Source organism: Pristiophorus japonicus, chromosome 14, assembly GCF_044704955.1.
Source record: "Pristiophorus japonicus isolate sPriJap1 chromosome 14, sPriJap1.hap1, whole genome shotgun sequence".
NCBI lineage: Eukaryota > Metazoa > Chordata > Chondrichthyes > Pristiophoridae > Pristiophorus > Pristiophorus japonicus.
In genome coordinates, this window is record NC_091990.1 from 147,341,065 (window position 1) to 147,361,192 (window position 20,128).

The 20,128-nt window shown below is 44.1% G+C and overlaps 1 protein-coding gene across 2 annotated transcripts in view; it reads left to right on the plus strand.

Annotated features, from left to right (window-relative positions):
• The window catches only part of lrp4 (low density lipoprotein receptor-related protein 4), a 451,660-nt gene that overhangs the window by 270,390 nt on the left and 161,142 nt on the right, over window positions 1-20,128 (plus strand). The window lies entirely within an intron of this gene.

Here is a 20,128-nt window from a genome sequence, read left to right on the forward strand (position 1 = left end):
GATCTGTGCTGTTTGAGTCATCATTTGCAAGTAGAGGACAACATTTCAGTCTGTGTGGAGGGGGGGAGCTGGTCAAACTGAGATGTGAGCCGTGCTATCTCACATTCTGCCAGCAAGGAGTTCCATCTCTACATGGGCATACCAATACTGGGCAACAAAATGTGTGGTAAACCGCAAGTGCATTAACATTGCAGGAACTTTCATGCTATGAGCGTGGCTCAGACCGCAGATTAGTAGAACCTTACCGTGCTGTAGTACCGGATCTACACCAACCGTTGTGGTTGCACGGCGGTGGTCACTCACCAATACCAACGCTCGCCCCTCCAGCCTGCCCAATGCGACCACCTCTGCTGGTCCCTCTCCTGTCTCACGCATACTTGCTGCCTTGGATGCGTTTTTCTTCTGCACAAAGAAACATTGCAGCCTTTAACCCCTTTGCTGATACCCCCCCCCCCCCCCACACACACACACTACCACACACACACATCTGGCGCACAACCCTTTTGGCGTGGGACAGGAGGGGGCGAATAAATTTTTGCTCACTCTTGCTCCCGCCACCAAATCGTTCCAACGTTTCCGGCATTGGTCCCCAGCCCGCTCAATGTTGTCCATTGCGGATAGATCTCACCGATCACCCTCCAAATGCGTCGGTATTGGGGTGGTGGAGGCTTACCACGACCATCCAATGTGAGGTCTTTGTACCTGCTCTCCACCTCTGTTACTAGCTCCTCCAATCCTCTTCATTAAACCAGGGAGCTCTGGGCCTGGTTTTGCCAGTCTTCATGGCAGATTTCTGGCCACTCGTCGTCAATGATGAAAACAATTGGCTGCACAAGAGTTTGTGGGTCTCAATTTCTCCGATTGCCTCCTCCCCAACTCAGACTGCCCCCTCCCCAACACAGACTGCCTCCTCCCCAACTCACACTGCCCCCTCCCCAACTCAGACTGCCCCCTCCCCAACTCACACTGCCTCCTCCCCAACTCAGACTGCTGCCTCCTCCCCAACTCACACTGCCCCCTCCCCAACTCACACTGCCCCCTCCCCAACTCAGACCGGCCCCTCCCCAACTCTGTCCTCTCAAATGCAAATCCTCTCCTCTCGAATCTCTAACTCTCTCCTCTCCAATCTCCACCTCAAATGCTCCTCTCTCACACTCACAGCTGGAAGATAGTGGTGTGCCTTTATGCGCATGCGCAGAAGACCCAGCAGCCCCAAACGCGGCCAAAATGGCCGTGGGATGAAAAAAACGACACCGAAAAAATTGCGAAGTGTCGTGCATGCGCATTGGAGGGCCTCCGAAAACCCCGAGTGGAGAGGCCTGCAACTGCTGCACACTGATGACGCCGGCCAGCCGGTCCTGCCCGCTGACTCCCGCTGCCGCCCACACAATGGAGCCAAAAGTGTCTCCCGGCGGCAGCGGACGGCAAAAAGGTAGGTGCCGCCCAGGAACCGCCAAGAAATGGGTGGGCCTTACTGGTGATCAAATTCAGCCCCAAAGAGTACACAATAGTAGTCTTAAAACAGATGTCGTTTTGGTGAGATGCTTTTGTCACTGAATTCATTTTGGGAAGGCCTACATGATGGAGTAGCAAAATCATCCCAACGTGTGAGCCTTGGCAGTTGTGAGGGAGAGTTACATGTCAGCAGTTGACTGAGTTGAGTTTATTGCCAAAGGGGGACTGTGATGGCAGGACTCATTTGGCAGTGGGCTCAGATTTAGACAGCTAAAGGTCTTCCTTATGAGCTGCGCCCACACTACCTTGCAGCTGGCAAAATCTCAGCGACTGCGTGACGCAGCAGGCACAGCCTTCTGAAGCATTGCCGAGGAGGTCACAGTGAAGTAACCCTGTCCACATCTACAGGTGGACAGGTGTAGGTACAAGTGGGGCAGGGCCCAGAGATCACCTACAGCGTCTGTTCAGTCTGGCATCTCATCATTGATCCTCCCCATCTTGCTCCTCTTCCTTGTTACTTCGTACTGTGGATGCAGCATTTTGTTCATTGGTCAGTTATTAATCATCTTGGTGGGCATTTTGTTTTTTGCTTACCCGGTAGTTTATCTTCAGGAGAATTGCCTTATGTAATTCCAGCAAGGCACATGTTATTAAGGCATATAATGTGAAAATCTCAGCTGCAAAAATAATAGTACTGCAATTTTGAAAATGCACCATTTCACAGTGAAAAATGAGCCTGGAACTCAACACTGAATTTCTGCCTTGAGAAAACATATCGAAATTCCACCTCACACAGCCCACAATTTTCCAATTGGTATTTTAAATGACAAGAAAACTATGGGCACTGCAAGCCAATATTTTTAGTATGTGCTTTCATGGGTGAAACTCCCACCAGATGTGCAAAGTTGTAAAATTGCCCCTTACAGCAGTGTACCTCAGGGATTTGGTGCATGTTTCCTACAATCTTCTGTCCGTTAAAATAAAGAGATGTAAAATCGTGGGGAGTACGGCAGACCTCCCGATATCTGCTCCCATGGGTGAGGCATTGTGCCAAGAGCATGATTTCATCAAATGGTCCTTTTAGGTGTGTCATGTATTTATTATAGAGACCAAAGTGCATGGGTGTACATTACAAGTGAAAATGATGTTAATGTATGAACCAGACCAGCAAGAGTCTGGTACAGTCAGCGGACATAGCCATTCAAGTTCAGAAAATCGGGCTCAGTCCTGTCAGTCTACTTATAGTTCTGTCTCTCTTTATCTATTGTAATATTTAGCAGTCCATTACATTTGCTTCTGTTTATCTGACTCAGCTATAACCCCTTTGCAAAAAAAATGGCATTACTATTTGATCGTTGATCTTATATAAATACTAGTTTGTGGAAAATAAGTTATGGTAAGCTAACTGATGCAACAAAATTACTGTGAGAATACAACCTTTTCAAAATTGCGCTCTCTGCCCTTCGCACTGTGTTGCTGTTTCATCCAAAAATTATGCACATATTTGGTAAAAATTCATAAGAGCTGCAGAACAATTAATTGGTTCAGAAGCATTTAAAGATCTACCCATGCATTCCATTGTACCCACCAGGCTAATAATATTGACCTTCTGCACTGCAAAGTGTCCCCAAATGAATGAGTAATTCTTTCAATGTGAAGAGGGTTCAGTCTAGGCAGTGCCATTAAACTTTAGTCCTTATGTCCTGAATAATTTCCAGCACAAGAGTCATGCCTGCACACTTCCTCATCATTTCCTCTGTTATGGCACTATAGTGTGCACCTTTGACATTGTAGCAGCAAGTTTATATCCCCTTTACAGGAGCTGTATTGTTGGAAGAATATTGGAAGACACAAACTCAATTTATGGGTCTCCGTCAGGGATTCCGCTGCCTTCACAGTAATATTTCTGAAGAATTTTAAAAAAACTGATCTGCCCCATATCCCTTAATTCCACGAGTATCGTATGTGAATTGATCAATTAGAGGTTTCTGTATTGATAGATTTTCTTACAAGCTTATACATTTTTTGAAGTGGAAAGCCTGGCTGTCATCTCCTGCCTGGCATGATGTTCTGTACTGCCATGTTTAGGGGCTGGTACCCTGCAGTACCATTCAGGTAAACTCACCTTGCACCCACTTTGTGCAGCAACACATTCACTTTCCAGCCATGGAACTGGGGATCAGGGCATTGCAGCACGCTCGCAGACCACGTTTCATTCAATACCGTGTTTGCTTTTCCTTGTTTTTTTTTTGCCTGCCACTTCCTTTCTGAAAAATATTTTAAAACTTTTTCTAAAGTTTGGAAGCAAATTTGTCCCTTTTAACTTTCTCCAGCAGACCTCGTCACGCCAGACACAGCTGTTGGAAGTGGTTTCATCAGACCGTGGATAGAATTCTGTTGCGTTTGTTTGCAGCAACAGTAGATAGTCTTCACATCATGTCAAATAGGGCACACTGCAAACTTAAGTGGCAAAAAATAGAGAAATGCAAACTCGTTTGTGTGGCATCTCCTGTACGATGAACATAGAACTGACTTCATTTACACTCTTTGGGCCCAAGTTTCGGGCCACGCCTAGAACGGCGCAACCCCGACCTGGACGCCCGTTTTACGTGCCACAAAGTGCGCCTAAAAAAAACTTCCAGATTCTCCGGCTCCCTGCTGGTCCTCTGGCCCTTGGCGCGGCGCAGCACGAGCAGTTGGGGGCGGAGCTAGGTCCCTGTGCTGAAAACAGTGCCGGGACCTCTGCACATGCGCACTACAGTGGGCGCGCATGTGCAGTAGCTCCAGGCGCCCAAAACTGTGTGGGAGGGGCCCGAAGCACACAGCCCCTAGCCCTGGCCGAATGGCCTCACTGGGGCTGCGTCGATAAGGCTGCCTCCCATGCCCAGCTCCTGCTTCCTCCCGACCCGACTCGACTCCCGCTCCCCCGCCCCCGGACTGGACCCGACCCGTGCTCCCCCCACCCGCACCCCCCCCGACCCGAACCGAACCGACCTCCCTCCCACCACCCCCCCGACCCGACCCGCGCTCCCGACCCGACCCCCCCGGCACCCGGACCCGACCCGACCCAACCTGACCTCCCACCCCCGACACAAACCGACCCGTGCTTCCGACCCCGGACCCGACCCAACCCAACGCCACCTACCTGTAAATCTGGTGCTGGGGACGGGCCCTGCCCGAAGTCTTGGGCCCGGCCGCCAGGCCCGGCCCGTTCAGCCTCCCCCCACCCTTCTCCTTTCCCCCCTTCTCCTTTTCCCCCCCTTCTCCTCCTCCCCCCCTTCCCCTTCTCCTCCTCCCCCTTCCCCTTCTCCTCCTCCCCCCTTCCCCTTCTCCTCCGCCCCCCTTCCCCTTCTCCTCCTCCGCCCTTCCCCTTCTCCTCTCTCTTTCCCCTTCTCCTCCTCCCCTTCCCCTCCCCCCCTTCTCCGCCCCCTTCCCCTTCTCCTCCTCCCCCCCCTTCTCCCCCCTTCTCCGCCCCCTTCCCCTTCTCCTCCTCCCCCCCCTTCTCCCCCCATCCCCTCCCCCATCCCTCCCCCTTCCCTCCCTCCCCCTCTGCCTCCCTCTACCCCCCTCCTCCCCCTCCCCTCACTGTCAGAAACACAGCCACTGACAGACAGAAAATGAGAGACACACACAGACAGACAGACAGACAGACAGAGAGATAGAGATACTGACAGAGACACACTGTGGGGCGGGCAGGGGGGGGGGGGGCATCCCAGCACGCTGTTGGAGGGCTCCCGGTGCTGCAGTTGGTAAGTAGAAAATGTTTTATTTATTGATTTAAAAAAAAATAATTATTTCTTATTAATTTTTTTTGATTGATTTATTGGTTGATTTATTGATGTTTTTATCATTTATTATTGATGATGGCTCTTTATTTGTAAAACTGAAGTGTTTAATGTTTATAAACTTCCCTTTAAAACCCCCCCCCCATTCCCTACGCCTGATTTGTAACCTACGCCTGATTTTCTAAAGTGTAGACAAGGTTTTTTCGAGCGTACAAAAATCTTCACTTACTCCATTCCAAGTTAGTTTGGAGTAAGTTTTCACTGCCGAAACTTTGAAAACAGGCGTAAGTGGCCGGACACGCCCCCTTTTGAAAAAAAAATTCTGTTCCAAAGTGAAACTGTTCTAACTGACTAGAACTGGAGCAAACTAAATGCCGAGAATTTGAATTTCTAAGATACCCCGTTCTACACCAGTTGCTCCAAAAAATCAGGAGCAACTGAGGCCGAAACTTGGGCCCTTTACAGGTGATCAGAAACTGAGCAACAGTAGGAAGAGCAGAGTTCTGATGCAGATTATATTAACACAACTAAGAACAATCTAGGAATGAGTGTGGCACCAGTACTTGCCTTTTTAATTAGCATGAAGGCTTACAGCAGAGATGTTCTTTATTATATTTCTCATCAACAGAGGGCCACTTTAACCTTCCCAGAACAGCTTGTGGTTTGTAATATTACACAAAAGTAATTGCTTTCAAAACACTTTGCTTAATCTAATGCTTCTGGTGTCCCGTCCATTTCTACTTCCGGCAACTTTATTCCTGACTATACTATCTTTGGAATGTTTTGTCGAAAGTTGACTCAAATGTAGCTCTTGTCCACTGATGATTTACATCATTTCAGTGTTTGGAGACGACACTTGGAACGGATATCCACAGTTCTCAGCACTGTGCAAGAGCAAAGGTTAGCAGTAGATCAATAGGAAGTGTATTTCTCATTCTACATGGTGGCTGGCTGAAACATTGCTGTTATTTGTATTACGTCCTTGAACCAGCCCTTTTCTTTCACAGTTCAGTTCTTGTTACATATTATTTTTCTTCAGAATGTGTCATGCTTCATTTTTTTTTAAGTTGGAAATGTTATTTCTTACCAGTACTTATGTGCATGAAACTCTACTTTTCTTGGCAAATGGCGGGTAGATAGGCTTTTGACGCAGGGATCGTTTATCCATATTATAGGCCATCTGAGGTTTGGCCACCACTTGTGACTGAGAGACAGCATCGTCACACTGATTTCTTTGACCCTGCCACCACCATTCTCGAAGTAGGTTTAAAATTGCCTCATATTTTGCAGAGACAACAGAAAAAGTGGAAAAGTTATACTGAGAAAGAGTGGGGGGGGGGGGTGGAATAGCGAGTCAGATGGAATGGCCAGAAATAATTAGTAAGTAGGAGTCTAGTGGAGAGACAATTACAGTGAGAGTATTGTCACCCAAATCACCAAGAAATAACAAAATGCTTGAAATGGCAGCGTCCCATTTTCTTACTTACTGTGTCACAATCTTGTGATATTTTTGTGACCTTGGGAACACCTGCGTACTTTGCTTTTAATGTGTAATGGTGCAAATCACTCAAAAATACAGGCCAGACCGGGTAAAGACGGCAGATTTCCTTCCCTAAAGGACATTCGCAAACCAGATGTTTTTTTTAAATGACAATCCAGTAGTTTCATGGTCACCATTATGGACATTGGATTTTTATCCTAGATTTATTTAATTAATTCAATTAAAATTCCACAGCTGCTGTGGTGGGATTTGAATTCATGCCTCTGGATCCTGAATCCAGGGGGCCGAAATTCAGGGTCTCAGAGCGACCCGTTGTTGCCCATTTACGGTGGCCATTCATCAAAATAGAATGGCTGTCGCTTTGTGGTCAACTGGCTGACCCAAATTCAGGTTGGGGATTTTTCGGCCTGGACCCGATCCCGCCCGATTCTGTTGACCGCCGAAAGCGAGTCATCAGTTGGTGCACTGCTGGTTTTAATAAAGAAAAATACTTATCTCCCTAAATTCAGCTGAACTTGTCGATCCCCCGCCGCGCGTTGTGCCTGTGAAGAATGAGAGCAGCCCAGCAGCCCTTAATGGGGACGGCCCACTGCCGCGGCCGCCATGTAAACATTTTTGACGGTCGACTTCCCGATCAGTTGGCAAAACACTGCCCCCTGGGTTCTGCCGGGCAGCATGGCATCCCTCTTGGGTGCCAGGCCTCTGGCCCGGCCAAAACCCTCCCTGGTGGCCCAGTGGCCGAAGATTAAAAATGATTGAATCTCTCCCCTGTGACGTCACCTCTACTCCACTGCTGATTGAAACTGAGATGAGGAGGAATTTCTTCTCTGAGGGTTGTAAATCTGTGGAATTCGCTGCCTCAGAGAGCTGTGGAAGCTAAGTCATTGAATAAATTTAAGACAGAGATAGTCAGTTTCTTAACCGATAAGGGAATAAGGGGTTATGGGAAGCGGGCAGGGAAGTGGACCCGAGTCCATGATCGGATCAGCCATGATCGTATTAAATGGCGGAGCAGGCTCGAGGGGCCGTATGGCCTACTCCTGCTCCTATTTCTTATGTTCTTATGTCTCTGTCCGACTTATATTCAGCCACTCAGCCTGGCTTTCAGTCTATCCCCCCCTCCCCATTATGACTCATTTCCTCTGGGACTTTGAAAAAATTCCTGAAAATGGCTCTTCCGACCGCATCAAGGATCCCAGCAGTAAGTGCCACTAAAAATATCATAGGTGCATCAGCTTTCTGCCGCACCTGAATTTCGGCCCCCAGGCCTCATAGGATGACTAGTCCAGTAACATAATCACTGTGCTACGGTACCCCATTGGTAGAATGGGATGCTAGTCCTCCCATTATTAGTGGAATGTGGCACGAGTTGCCCAGCCCAGCTCCAGCCACAATTTTGTTTTTTGGAATCTACCCCGTTTCCCGAGTCAGGTAAATTAACTCTAGATTTTTCATTTAATATATTTGCTTCTCCCCTCTTGCTTTCCGCCTTTCCCCTCCTTCTCTCTCTCTGTATCTCTCTGCCAGATCTTGCCCTGCTTCGGTCCAAGGATTATGTGCAGCTGGACTCATTCAGCCACCAGTTGTGCCTCCCTGTTTATTTGCTGCGGTTCGTGCTGCCCTGGCCCTGGCCCTGCCAATATAGCCCTGCTACTGGACCCACTCCTTTTTCAAGCTTGTTAGCTGTAGCCCTTTCAAAAATAAAAGATGTGCTTTTCTCCTTGGTCCATTGTGCTACTGCGACCCATTCTGCAATCTACTCTCGCCTCTTCATGCTTCCCTGGACCTCCTCTCCCCCATTTTTCATTCCACTAATCACCTTTCTGGGGTCCTGATGCCACTTCTGTTTTGATGGCCAGCCGAGCACCACACTTGCTTTGGCCCATCAACCCTTTCAAAAAGGTCTTTAAATCTAACATTTCAATTATTTTCCCGTAAGTTTTATGTTTCACAGATTCTCTACTTCTAAATTACAATTGAAACTTGTGTGGAAAGCATTAAAAGTTTAAATGATCTCCCACTGCTAAATAGGATTGACATAGAGGGGATAAAACAGACAGGGGTTTAAGTGTGGTTTAAATGTGGCTAAGAGAAGGGGGGAAAGCTGAGAGGGTGAGGGAATAGAATCATAGAAATTGACAGCATGGAAGGAGGCCATTTTAGCCCATCGTGTCTGTGCCAGCCAACAAAGAGCTATCCAGCCTAATCCCACAATAGCCTAAGGGGCAGCTAATGGGGGGAGGAGGAGGAAATGTGTAATGAACAGAAAATTACATCACTGTCTCTGGGAGGACATCTTACAAAAATGTCTTTCCAGGTCCTTTCACTGAAGATGTGCCCCACTTCCCACTTACACATCCCCACCCTCCTTACAACAGCATAACCTCTGGCTCACTCTGAGTAATCCAACAGGATATTTAAAAGGAACAAAACAACAAAATATAGAGTACTTTGTTCTTTTGTTTCCCAATTTGAAGCCAAAAGAAAATAACGTGAATAAGTCTTCTTATTGTTCAGTAATAGAAAAAGAAAAGTGTAAAGATTTTACTGCTCTTGATATACTGTTACATTTGGCTAGTGAAATACTGGGCCCAAATTTCCCCAACCACTTTTTCCGGCGCACTCACCCGAGATGCGCCGACTTTGTGCGCTCAAAATGGCACCAAAAAACTTACTCGCGATTCTGGCTGCTCTGCTGTGTATCCCGGGTCCTGGTGTGCCGTATATAGTGGAGTGGGGAGGCGGAGCTACAGCCCTGCGCCGAAAACAGTGTCGGCAGCTGTCCGCATGCGCAGTGGAGTCTGCGCGCATGTGCAGTAGCTCCTCGCCCTCCCAGCGCGTCCTGCAGGCTATGAGCGGAACCTGATGCTCGCCGCCCCTATCACTGGCCGAAGGGACGACCCGCTGTTCGCCGTCCCTATCCCTGGCCGACTGGTCTCCCGCACCGGCCCGCGAGCTATTGAACAGATGGAAACCTGCTGTGCTAACTTGTTCCTACAAAAATATGGGGAAGTTGTTTCTATTTTACACACCTTTTGGGAGTATCTCGGCATATAGCCTTTGGAGCCAATTACTTACAGAGAATGGTAACATCGCTCGGCTTAATTTGTTATAGGGAGATCCGAGTACAGATAAAAAATTGATCGTGAAGGAGACCTGTAAAAATGTGCGAAGTCATGAGTGACATGAAAAAAGCCCTGTACATGGAAATAGCTGCTTGTGTTGTTTAAACTACTGTGATTGTGTGTTTGCAGAAGTCCTTTATTTTCTTTTAATCTTTCCATAAAATTTTGTAAGTCTTGGTGCTTTAGGTGCAGGTCTTCTCCGCTTCCTTCTATTTTTTATTTGTTATTGAATGCTTTTTGTGCTTTGTTTAGTGCTTTGTAAGTCTTGGTGCTTTAGAAGGTACTAACCTGCACTGATTTCGTTACCCTCCGCAGGGTTTTCTGTGCGGCCACAAGTGGCACATACGCTGGCCTAAGTTCATTTGGAGCAACTATTCGTGTCCAAGCTGGCTTAAATGGCCAAAACGGCTGGTAATACCCCCTTTTGAAAAAAAATTGAAAAAAAAAATCCTTACTAACTCACTTACACTGGCGCAAATTGAATGTGCAGAATGGGGATTTTTAAGATACTCCAGAAAAATCAAGTTGCTCCAAAAAAAACGGAACAACTCCAAGGCAAATTTGGGCCCATAGAGTTTGGTTAGAAAGGTCTCCAGGCAGTGAATTGTAGTAACTCTTTTTTTCTTCAAACTTCCTTTCAGCTTATATAATATAAAATAAGTCAAAGTTAATAGCATTCATAATTTGTCCATATACAGTCCTTCATCTGATTTTCAAAAAAAAGATCTCATTACGCACTTAAGAGGCTTTGCCGCAATCCTTTTAATGCTTTATCAAATCTAATTAATCTCATTACACTAAACTAACTCCTACTGTGAATGGAATGAGGATTTAAAACACTTCCCTGGAAGTTGATGACAGTATTTGACTCCACAAAATGAGGACAAACCATATCTGTTGTAAGCAAGCTTCAATTACTTGTGTTTCAAAAATAAATGTCTTCGTATTGAAAGACTTCCTATTTCTAAAGCAGTATATCTACTTTGAGGTAGCTAATATCAGATACTATAAAATCTAGTCTATGAATGAAACCTTTATGCAGATATTACTTTGTCTGAATATTGGAATTGAATTGTACAACAATCTATGTAAAGTGTGCAGTATTTATCAAATTCCCAGTTGTATAAGTGACACGTAATTCAGATTGTATTTGAGCAAAATGATGCTACATTAACAATGTAAATCTGATAATTGCACAATATCACTACAGGTATCAGACTTGTTTGAAACCACACTAAAGCAACATAGTCTTGTGGTTTTGTGATTGCAGCTATTAAATTCCCAAATAAAAATTAATGAAGTTTCTGAATGACAGGTTGTTTATCATTACTGTTGACAGGCACCAGTTTCATCAGTGAGAAGGATTCACTGATTGGTACAAAACATATTTTGTGATGCTCTTCTCGTGCATGTTCTTCAAGGTCAGGAGTGTCACAGCCAGGGACAGAAAATGTTTTCCACTTTTGGGTCTCATCAAGCACTGTTAGCAATGTTCTCCTTGGAACAGAGAGGTTAAGAGGTGACCTAATAGAGGTTTTCAAGATGATGAAGAGCTTTTGATAGAGTAGATCGAGAAAAATGATTCCCTCCGAGGACTGGGTCAATAACCAGAGATTATAGGTTTAAAATCATTGGTGAAAGGACTTATGGGGAGATGAGGAGAAATGTTTTCACATGTCGGGATCTATAACGCTCTACCTGAAAAGGTGGTGGAAGCTGATCCCATAAATCATTTTAAAAGGAAGTTGGACAGGTACTTGAAGATGAGGAACTTACAGGGTTACGGACAAAAAGCAGGGGTGTGGGACTAAGTATACTGCTCTTTCAAAGTGCCAGCACAGGCACGATGGGCAGAATGGCCTCCTTCTGTGATGTCAGCTTCTATTATTCTATGATATTTGCAGAGTGGCTGTGACTGAGATGAAAAGGAGGCACACTCCCATTCCTCTGCAAGGAGGCATGAGAAAGTACCCTGACGTTGACTCTTGCTCTAAATTTTCCCTTTCTGCATTCGAAGTCACCTCAATCCAGCCTCGGCATTGTACCTCCCACTAGTATAGCTCCCGGTGGAACAATTCCATGGGGTTTAAACCACCATCTAAGCTGCTACACATTCATGCTCTGTGCCATTGTGCCGCCTCTATCCTTACCATCTATCTTAGTGATATTGCCAATGTAATGTCAATTTGTGCTGGATTTAGCTCAGTTTTGTGATGTGGATTCAATTACCTAAGCTCATTTTACAGAAGGAGGACATTTGCATCTATCTGGCCCTCAGACATTCTTCAAAGTTACAAGATTCAACATGTGCACCTCCACTGTCTATGAACCAGTCAGTATAAGCAAAGTGCTTGCACTACGTACTGTTTAGACATTATTATTATCTGTGTATTATAGTTGGTACACTCGACTGAGACATCATTGGAAAGAGTTGTGTTACCAAAGATTATCGTATCACAATCTTGGACATAAAGCATATATCAAACCTTTACTTGAGCTCATTCTATTACTTAAACAATCTCTATATGCCATTAAAACGATGGCAACAAAATGTTTACAATTTGAATGAATTGAATAAAGTTTTACTTTGGATTAGATGCAATATGCCTGAAAGGGGCTTTTGTGATCAGTTTACACACGATTTTGACCCATTGGCCCATTCATGGCTCCAACATCAAGATGGTGACAGGATGACAAAAATGAACAGAGCATTTGTATCAAACCCAAATGGTTCCATTTTCAGCTTATTTTGCATTTTCTGTTTGGAAAGTTAGAGTTCCATTTATACACACACCCTGCAATGTTTGTTTCACTGATAAACATTTAGATTTATTTGACATGGTATAGACAAAGCCATGAGAAAAACATAACATATTTTACAAATTATCAACAGTTATTTAACAGTTTAATTCAGTGTCCCTCCCCAATCTATTTATAGTAATGTAATGGCCCTGAAATTCTAGCCTTCTGGGTCTGTACGGAGTGTGTACGGACCCGGGAAGGCATCGCAAAAGCCAGTTTTCAGCGCAAAATGCGCATGCGCTGAAAACCAGCTTTTCCGATCTGTCAAGCTGGAGCTTGACAGATCTTCCGTATCTCGGCAGCCAGGACATTCGCATGGGCAAGATTGTGATATTTACCCATATCTTGACCAGCAGATGTCCTGAAAACTCTTGTGCTTGATAAAAGCAGATGCATAGCCTATTTTTACAGTAAGAGTTTTAAAATACACTTAAAACGTAAAAAATAAAATTTAAAAAACACACTTTATTGTTTAAAAACCCTGCCCACGATGTTAAATTTATTTTAAAGCATAATTTTAAAAACATTTTTTTAATCGGATTTTTTTTTTAATAATACAAAATAACTTTAATTTAAATTAATGTTAAATATGTAGTCTTATTTTTTTATTAATGTTTTGTGTGTTGGGGGGGTACTCATTCATAATAATGGGAACTCCAACTCACGGAGTTGCCATTAATATGAATGAGAACATACTTGACCTTGATTGGCTGCCCAGAGCCATGTGACTGTAGCTCCAGCCCTGCGCACGTCCTGACATGCATGCGCTGCGACGCACAGTCAGTGGAATTCTCAGGACCGGGATCTCTTGTGGGCGCAGCAGGAACAAGTAGGTGCGCATCTTTTTTGTAGAATCCAATCGAATGTCCGTGGGAAGGAGAAAGCGGGATTTCTGGGCCAATGTTTATAGTTTTCCTGTAGTTTTGCCAAAGGTGTTTTTATAGAGAATCTGTAAAGTTTGATCTGTATATTTTTCCATCCATAGTGCACCCCTCTATCTGACAGTTGGTAGACTACTCTGGAGGTGGACTAACTCGTGTGCATATTGTAGGGCAGTGGAGATAGCAGTTTTTGTCATTTTTCTTTTAAACGTATATCGCTCTATATTATTGACTCCACCTCCTAAATGATAGTTGTGAGAACATTTGCAATGCATTTATCAGGTCTGGGAATTCTCTTTGATTAGAAGATTCCTGTTTATTCTCCTGCGAAAGCAGTGTAACTTGATTAACTTATAAGAAGTACTTCATGAAGTACCAGATGACAAGCAAACATTTTATGAACATTAGCCATGACCTTAGTAAACAGTGGGGGTAGTTTAAAATGATGCTGTTCTTGTGTGAACATAACTGCATGTTAGAAACGTTGAAAAATAAGGATCTAAATGGGGAAGAAGCCCAAAGGGATCTCGGAGTACAAATACATAAATCACTAAAAGTGGCAAAGCAGATTAATAAAGGCCACGAGAAAAAGCAAACCAAGCACTAGGGTTTATTTCTAGAGGGATAGAATTGAAAAGTAGAGAATTTATGCTAAACCTGTATCGAGCCTTGGTGAGATCACACTTGGACTACTGTGTACAATTCTGGTCGCCATATTATAAAAAGGATATAGAGACACTGGAGAGCGTGCAGAAAAGATTGACAAGGATGAGACCAGGAATGTGAGGTTATACCTATCGGGAATGGATGTACAGGCTGGGTGAAAAGAAAAGGCTGGAGGGTGACCCCTTGAAGAGGTCTTTAAAATTATGAAAGTTTCTTTTAGAGTAGACATAGAGAGAACATTTACACTTGTGGGGAAGAGCAAAACTAGAGGCCATCAATGTAAGATAGTCAACAAGAAATCAAAAAGGGAATTCAGAAGAAACTTCTTTACCCAAAGAGTGGTGAGAATGTGGAACTCGCTACCACAGGGAGTGGTTGAAGTGAATAGCATAGATGCATTTAAGGGGAGGCTAGATAAGCATCTGAAAGAGAAAGGAATAGAGGATAGTGGATGCATTGGTTGTAATTTACCAAAATTCCCTGGATTCTAGGGAGGTCCCAACAGATTAGAAAACTGCAAATGTAACGCCCCTATTTAAAAAAGGAGACAGACAAAAAGCAGGAAACTATAGACCAGTTAGCCTAACATCTGTGGTTAGGAAAATGTTGGAGTTCATTATTAAAGAAGCAGCAACAGGACATTTGGAAAAGCATAATTCAGTCAGGCAGAATCAGCATGGATTTATGAAGGGGAAGTCATGTTTGACAAATTTGCTGGAATTCTTTGAGGATGTAACGAACAGGGTGGATAAGGGGGAACCAGTGTATATGCTGTATTTGGACTTCCAGAAGGCATTTGACAAGATGCTACATAAAAGGTTACTTCACAAGATAAATGTTCACGGGGTTGGGGGTAATATATTAGCATGGATAGAGGATTGGCTAACTAACAGAAAACAGAGAGTCGGGATGAATGGTTCATTCTCGGGTCGGCAATCAGTAACTAGTGGGGTGCCACAGGGATCAGTGCTGGGACCCCAACTATTTACAATCTATATTAACGATTTGTAAGAAAGGACCGAGCGTAACATAGCCAAATTTGCTGACGATACAAAGATGGGAGGAAAAGCAATGTGTGAGGACGACACAAAAACCTGCAAAAGGACATAGCCAGGCTAAGTGAGTGGGCAAAAATTTGACAGATGGAGTATAATATTGGAAAGTGTGAGGTTATGCACTTTGGCAGAAAAAATCAAAGAGCAAGTTATTATTTAAATGGAGGAAGATTGCAAAGTGCTGCAGTACAGGGGACCTGGGGGTCCTGGTACAGGAAACATAAAAGGTTAGTATTCAGGTACAGCAAGTGATCAGAAAGGCCAATGGAATCTTGGCCTTTATTGCAGAGGGGATGGAGTATAAAAGCAGGGAAGTCTTGCTACAGTTATACAGGGTATTGGTGAGGCCATACCGAGAATACTGCATACAGTTTTGGTTTCTATATTAAGAAAGGATATACTTGCTTTGGAGGCAGTTCAGAGAAACATAAAAATATAGAAAATAGGTGCAGGAGTAGGCCATTCAGCCCTTTGAGCCTGCACCACCATTCAATGAGATCATGGCTGATCATTTACCTCAGTACCCCTTTCCTGCTTTCTCTGCATACCCCTTGATCCCTTTAGCCATATATCTAACTCCTTTTTGAATATATCCAACGAACTGGCATCAACAACTCTCTGTGGTCGAGAATTCCACAGGTTAACAACTCTGAGTGAAGAAGTTTCTCCTCATCTCGGTCCTAAATGGCTTACCCCTTATCCTTAGACTGTGTCCCCTGGTTCTGGACTTCTCCAATAAAGGAACATTCTTTCTGCATCTAACCTGTCCAGTCCCATCAGAATTTTATATGTTTCTGTGAGATCCCCTCTCATCCTTCTAAACTCCAGTGAATACAGGCCCAGTTGATCCAGTCTCTCCTCATATGTCAGTCCTGCCATCCCGGGAATCAGTCTGGTGAACCTTCGCTGCACTCCGTCAATAGCAAGAACGTCCTTCCTCAGATTAGAAGACCAAAACTGAACACAGTATTCCAGGTGAGGCCTCACCAAGGCTCTGTACAACTGCAGTAAGACCTCCCTGTTCCTATACTCAAATCCGCTAGCTATGAAGGCCAACATGCCATTTGCCTTCTTCACCACCTTCTGTACATGCATGCCAACTTTCAATGACTGATGTACCATGACACCCAGGTCTCGTTGCACCTCCCCTTTTCCTAATCTGCCGCCATTCAGATAATATTCTGCCTTCCTGTTTTTGATCCAAAGTGGATAACCTCACATTTATCCACATTATACTGCATCTGCCATGCATTTGCCCACTCACCTAACTTGTCCAAGTCACCCTACAGTCTCTTAGCATCCTCCACACAGCTCACACCGCCACCCATCTTAGTGTCATCTGCAAACTTGGAGATATTACACTCAATTCCTTCATCTAAATCATTGATGTATATTGTAAATAGCTGGTGTCCCAGCACTGAACCCTGCAGCACCCGACTAGTCACTGCCTGCCATTCTAAAAGGACCTGTTTATCCCGATTCTCTGCCAATCAGTTCTCTATCCACGTCAATACATTACCCCCAATACCATGTGCTTTAATTTTGCACACCAATCTCTTGTGTGGGACCTTGTCAAAAGCCTTTTGAAAGTCCAAATACACCACATCCACTGGTTCTCCCTTGTCCACTCTACTAGTTACATGCTCAAAAAATTCTAGACGATTCAGGGAAGGTTCATTAGGTTGATTCCGGGGATGAGGGGGTTGACATGAGGAAAGGTTGAGTAGGTGGAGCCTCTGCTCATTGGAATTCAGAGGAATGAGAGGTGATCTTATCGAAATGTAGAAGGGCTTGACAAGTTGATGCAGAGAGGATGTTTCCACTGATAGGGGAGACTAGAATAATCTTAGATTAAAGGGACCGCCCATGTAAAACTACTATGAGGAGGAATTTCTTCTCTTCGAGGATTGTAAATCTGTGCAATTTGCTGCCGCAGAGAGCTGTGAAAGCTGGGACATTGAATAAATTTAAGACAGAGATAGACAGTTTCTTAACCGAAAAGGGAATAAGGGGATATGGGGAGCGGGCAGGGAGGGGCCGTATGACCTACTCCTGTTCCTATTTCTTATGTTCTTATTATGCTGATAGAGTTAGATAAGGAAAGGCGGGAGGAGGCTCGAATGGAGCATAAACGTCGGCATGGACTGGTTGGGCCAAATGGCCTGTTTCTGTGTCATATATCTTATGTAATGATAAGTCATATGCTCACTGTTGTTAAAATGAATGCCAGGTTCAGATGTACACCATTGAATATATACCGTTGACTCTTGGTTCTTACATGTGGTGTGTATGTATATGTGTGATATATAACATATATAATATAAAAATATATATATATTAGTAATTAGAATGTGACATAGAAAAAAGTCAAATAATATAGTGCCAGTTGTCTAACAGTTGCCAATATGTACACTGCACAAGGAGTCAGTTGCCAATGTGTACACTGCACTAGGAGTTGATGGATTTCCTCACACTCTATCTAATTCCACAGACCTGGCTGTGAGAGATTGTGCATGCTATATCTATTATTAATACCTCAGTACTTTCTGACTATAACACTTATTACGAATGCCTCAGTGGTCACTGTTGGAGAGCATTGTTGGGGGGTGGAGTTTGTCGTATAAGATCCGGTCTGGGGCGAGTTCCCAGACCATTATTACAAAGAGCAATGACAAGCATGAGTGTCCTTTCCACATTATACTTCCAAAAACACAACGTTTGACCAGCTATCTAGCGCTCCAAGCTCAGTGAGGCATGTCATCTTGTTACGTTAATGTGATTAAACCTACTTCCAATCATATAAAGAAACTTATTGAAACATTTGTGTGCTTATCACTGGTTTCAGCACACCTGCATCCTGTTTGCCACAAGGCAAATCCTCAGAGAATGGATGATGATGTGATGAATAGGAAGTCTTTGAGACTATTCGCATTGTCTATGAGACTTGTTACTTTTTCATATTTTAATTAGGTGTGTTTGATAAACATGCTACGTTCCTTACATTATCATATCCAATGCAAAAAGTGCTTTCAGTCCTCATTCGCTAGAAACCTTTATAATACTGGAACTTTAACTCAACAAGAGCTCCAAGCTGAAGTATGTGGGCGTCATTTAGAATAAAGAATTGTTTTATTCTCTCCTTTACCAATGTAATCAGTGAGAAAAGGTCAGTGTGGAAGCCACAAAGCCATCAAGCTGATAAAGTCCGATTGATGTTCATTGCCACAGGCCCCAAATGGGTTTGAAGATTTTCAGATCTGTATCTATCACAATTCAGGGAGGAAACTGACTTTTTTTGAAATGTCTTCTTTGGGCTATTCATGATTAAGTGCGCAGATGGAAGCTGAGTAATTCCCCTTTGGGCCCGATACTCCTGTTACTATGGAAATTGTGTAGTGATCTATTTAAAACTGAATTCCTTCATCATGCTACCCAATTCCCTGAATGAAGCATTTGAATTAACTCAATGAGGTATTCATTAACCCCAAGAGTTACTTCCTGTGCCCAGATCAAGTGTTCATTGCTTTTGCTGTTTAACTGGGCGCATGAAGTTTCATGGTATCTTGTATGGCTCAGAGGCATGGATGATATACAGTGGACACCTCAAGTTGCTGGAGATATATCACCAACGATGTTTCCGTAAGATCTTACAAATCCCCTGGGAGGACAGGCGCACCAACATCAGCATCCTCGTCCAGGCTAACATCCCCAGCATTGAAGCACTGACCACATTTGATCAGCTCTGCTGGGCAGGCCACATAGTTCACATGCCAGTCACGAGACTCCCAAAGCAAGTGCTCTATGCGGAGCTCCTTCACGGCAAACGAGCCAAAGGTGGGCAATGAAAATGTTACAAGGACGCCCTTAAAGCCTCCCTGATAAAGTGCGACATCCCCACTGACACCTGGAGTCCCTGGCCAAAGACTGCCCTAAGTGGAGAAAGTGCATCCGGGAGGGCACTGAGCACTTCGAGTCTCAACGCCGAGAGCGTGCAGAAATCAAGCGGAAAGAGCGTGCGGCAAACCAGTCCCACCCACCCTTCCCTCAACGATTGTCTGTCCCACCTGTGACAGAGTCTGTGGCTCTCATATTGGACTGTTCAGCCACCAAAGAACTTACTTCAGGAATGAAAGCAAGTCTTCCTCGAGGGACTATGATGATGATGTTGATAATGTAGAAGTCATTTCATTTGAGGTGCTAGAAGGATATAATGTTTTGGCAAGTTAAACAAAGATATGGGAACAAATAAAAAGCGATTGCAACGTATGAAAATAGTTGGCAACGTAAACTTTTATATTGATCAGAGATGCTTTATTTTAACAGCTAAATTGATTGATGTGTTTTTATGAATAATGAAACTGTTCATTCAAAACAAATTATGATTGAACAGAGTCGCACAGTTAAATCTATTTATAAGAAGTATTATGTCTTATCTTTTTTACTTATTTCATTCTTGAAATGTTTGAAATTTGTCTATTTCTTGATATACTACTCTTTCATCCAACTATGTGCACAAACCACTTTGATGTTATGTTTATGAAATTGAGAAATAGATCCTTTAAAAGGAGATATTGGGGTCGAGTTTCCATTAGGTTGTGTTAATTTTACCAGCAATTGGTCCGAAATCAGCCAGACAAGCGTAAATGATCGAGGAATTTCAAGCGCAAGTTACGCTCAGCGCAAATCAAGTTTTCACAATCTTTTATACTGGTTTAAAAAACAGAACTCTGGAAGCTCGCAAAACTAGCCACGCCCCCAGATCAAACAGGAAACTCTTTTGAGTTTACCTGCAAAAACAAAAACATTAAAACCATGCCACCCGCCTGGGTGACACAGCAGACATTGACAAGGCCCTTTT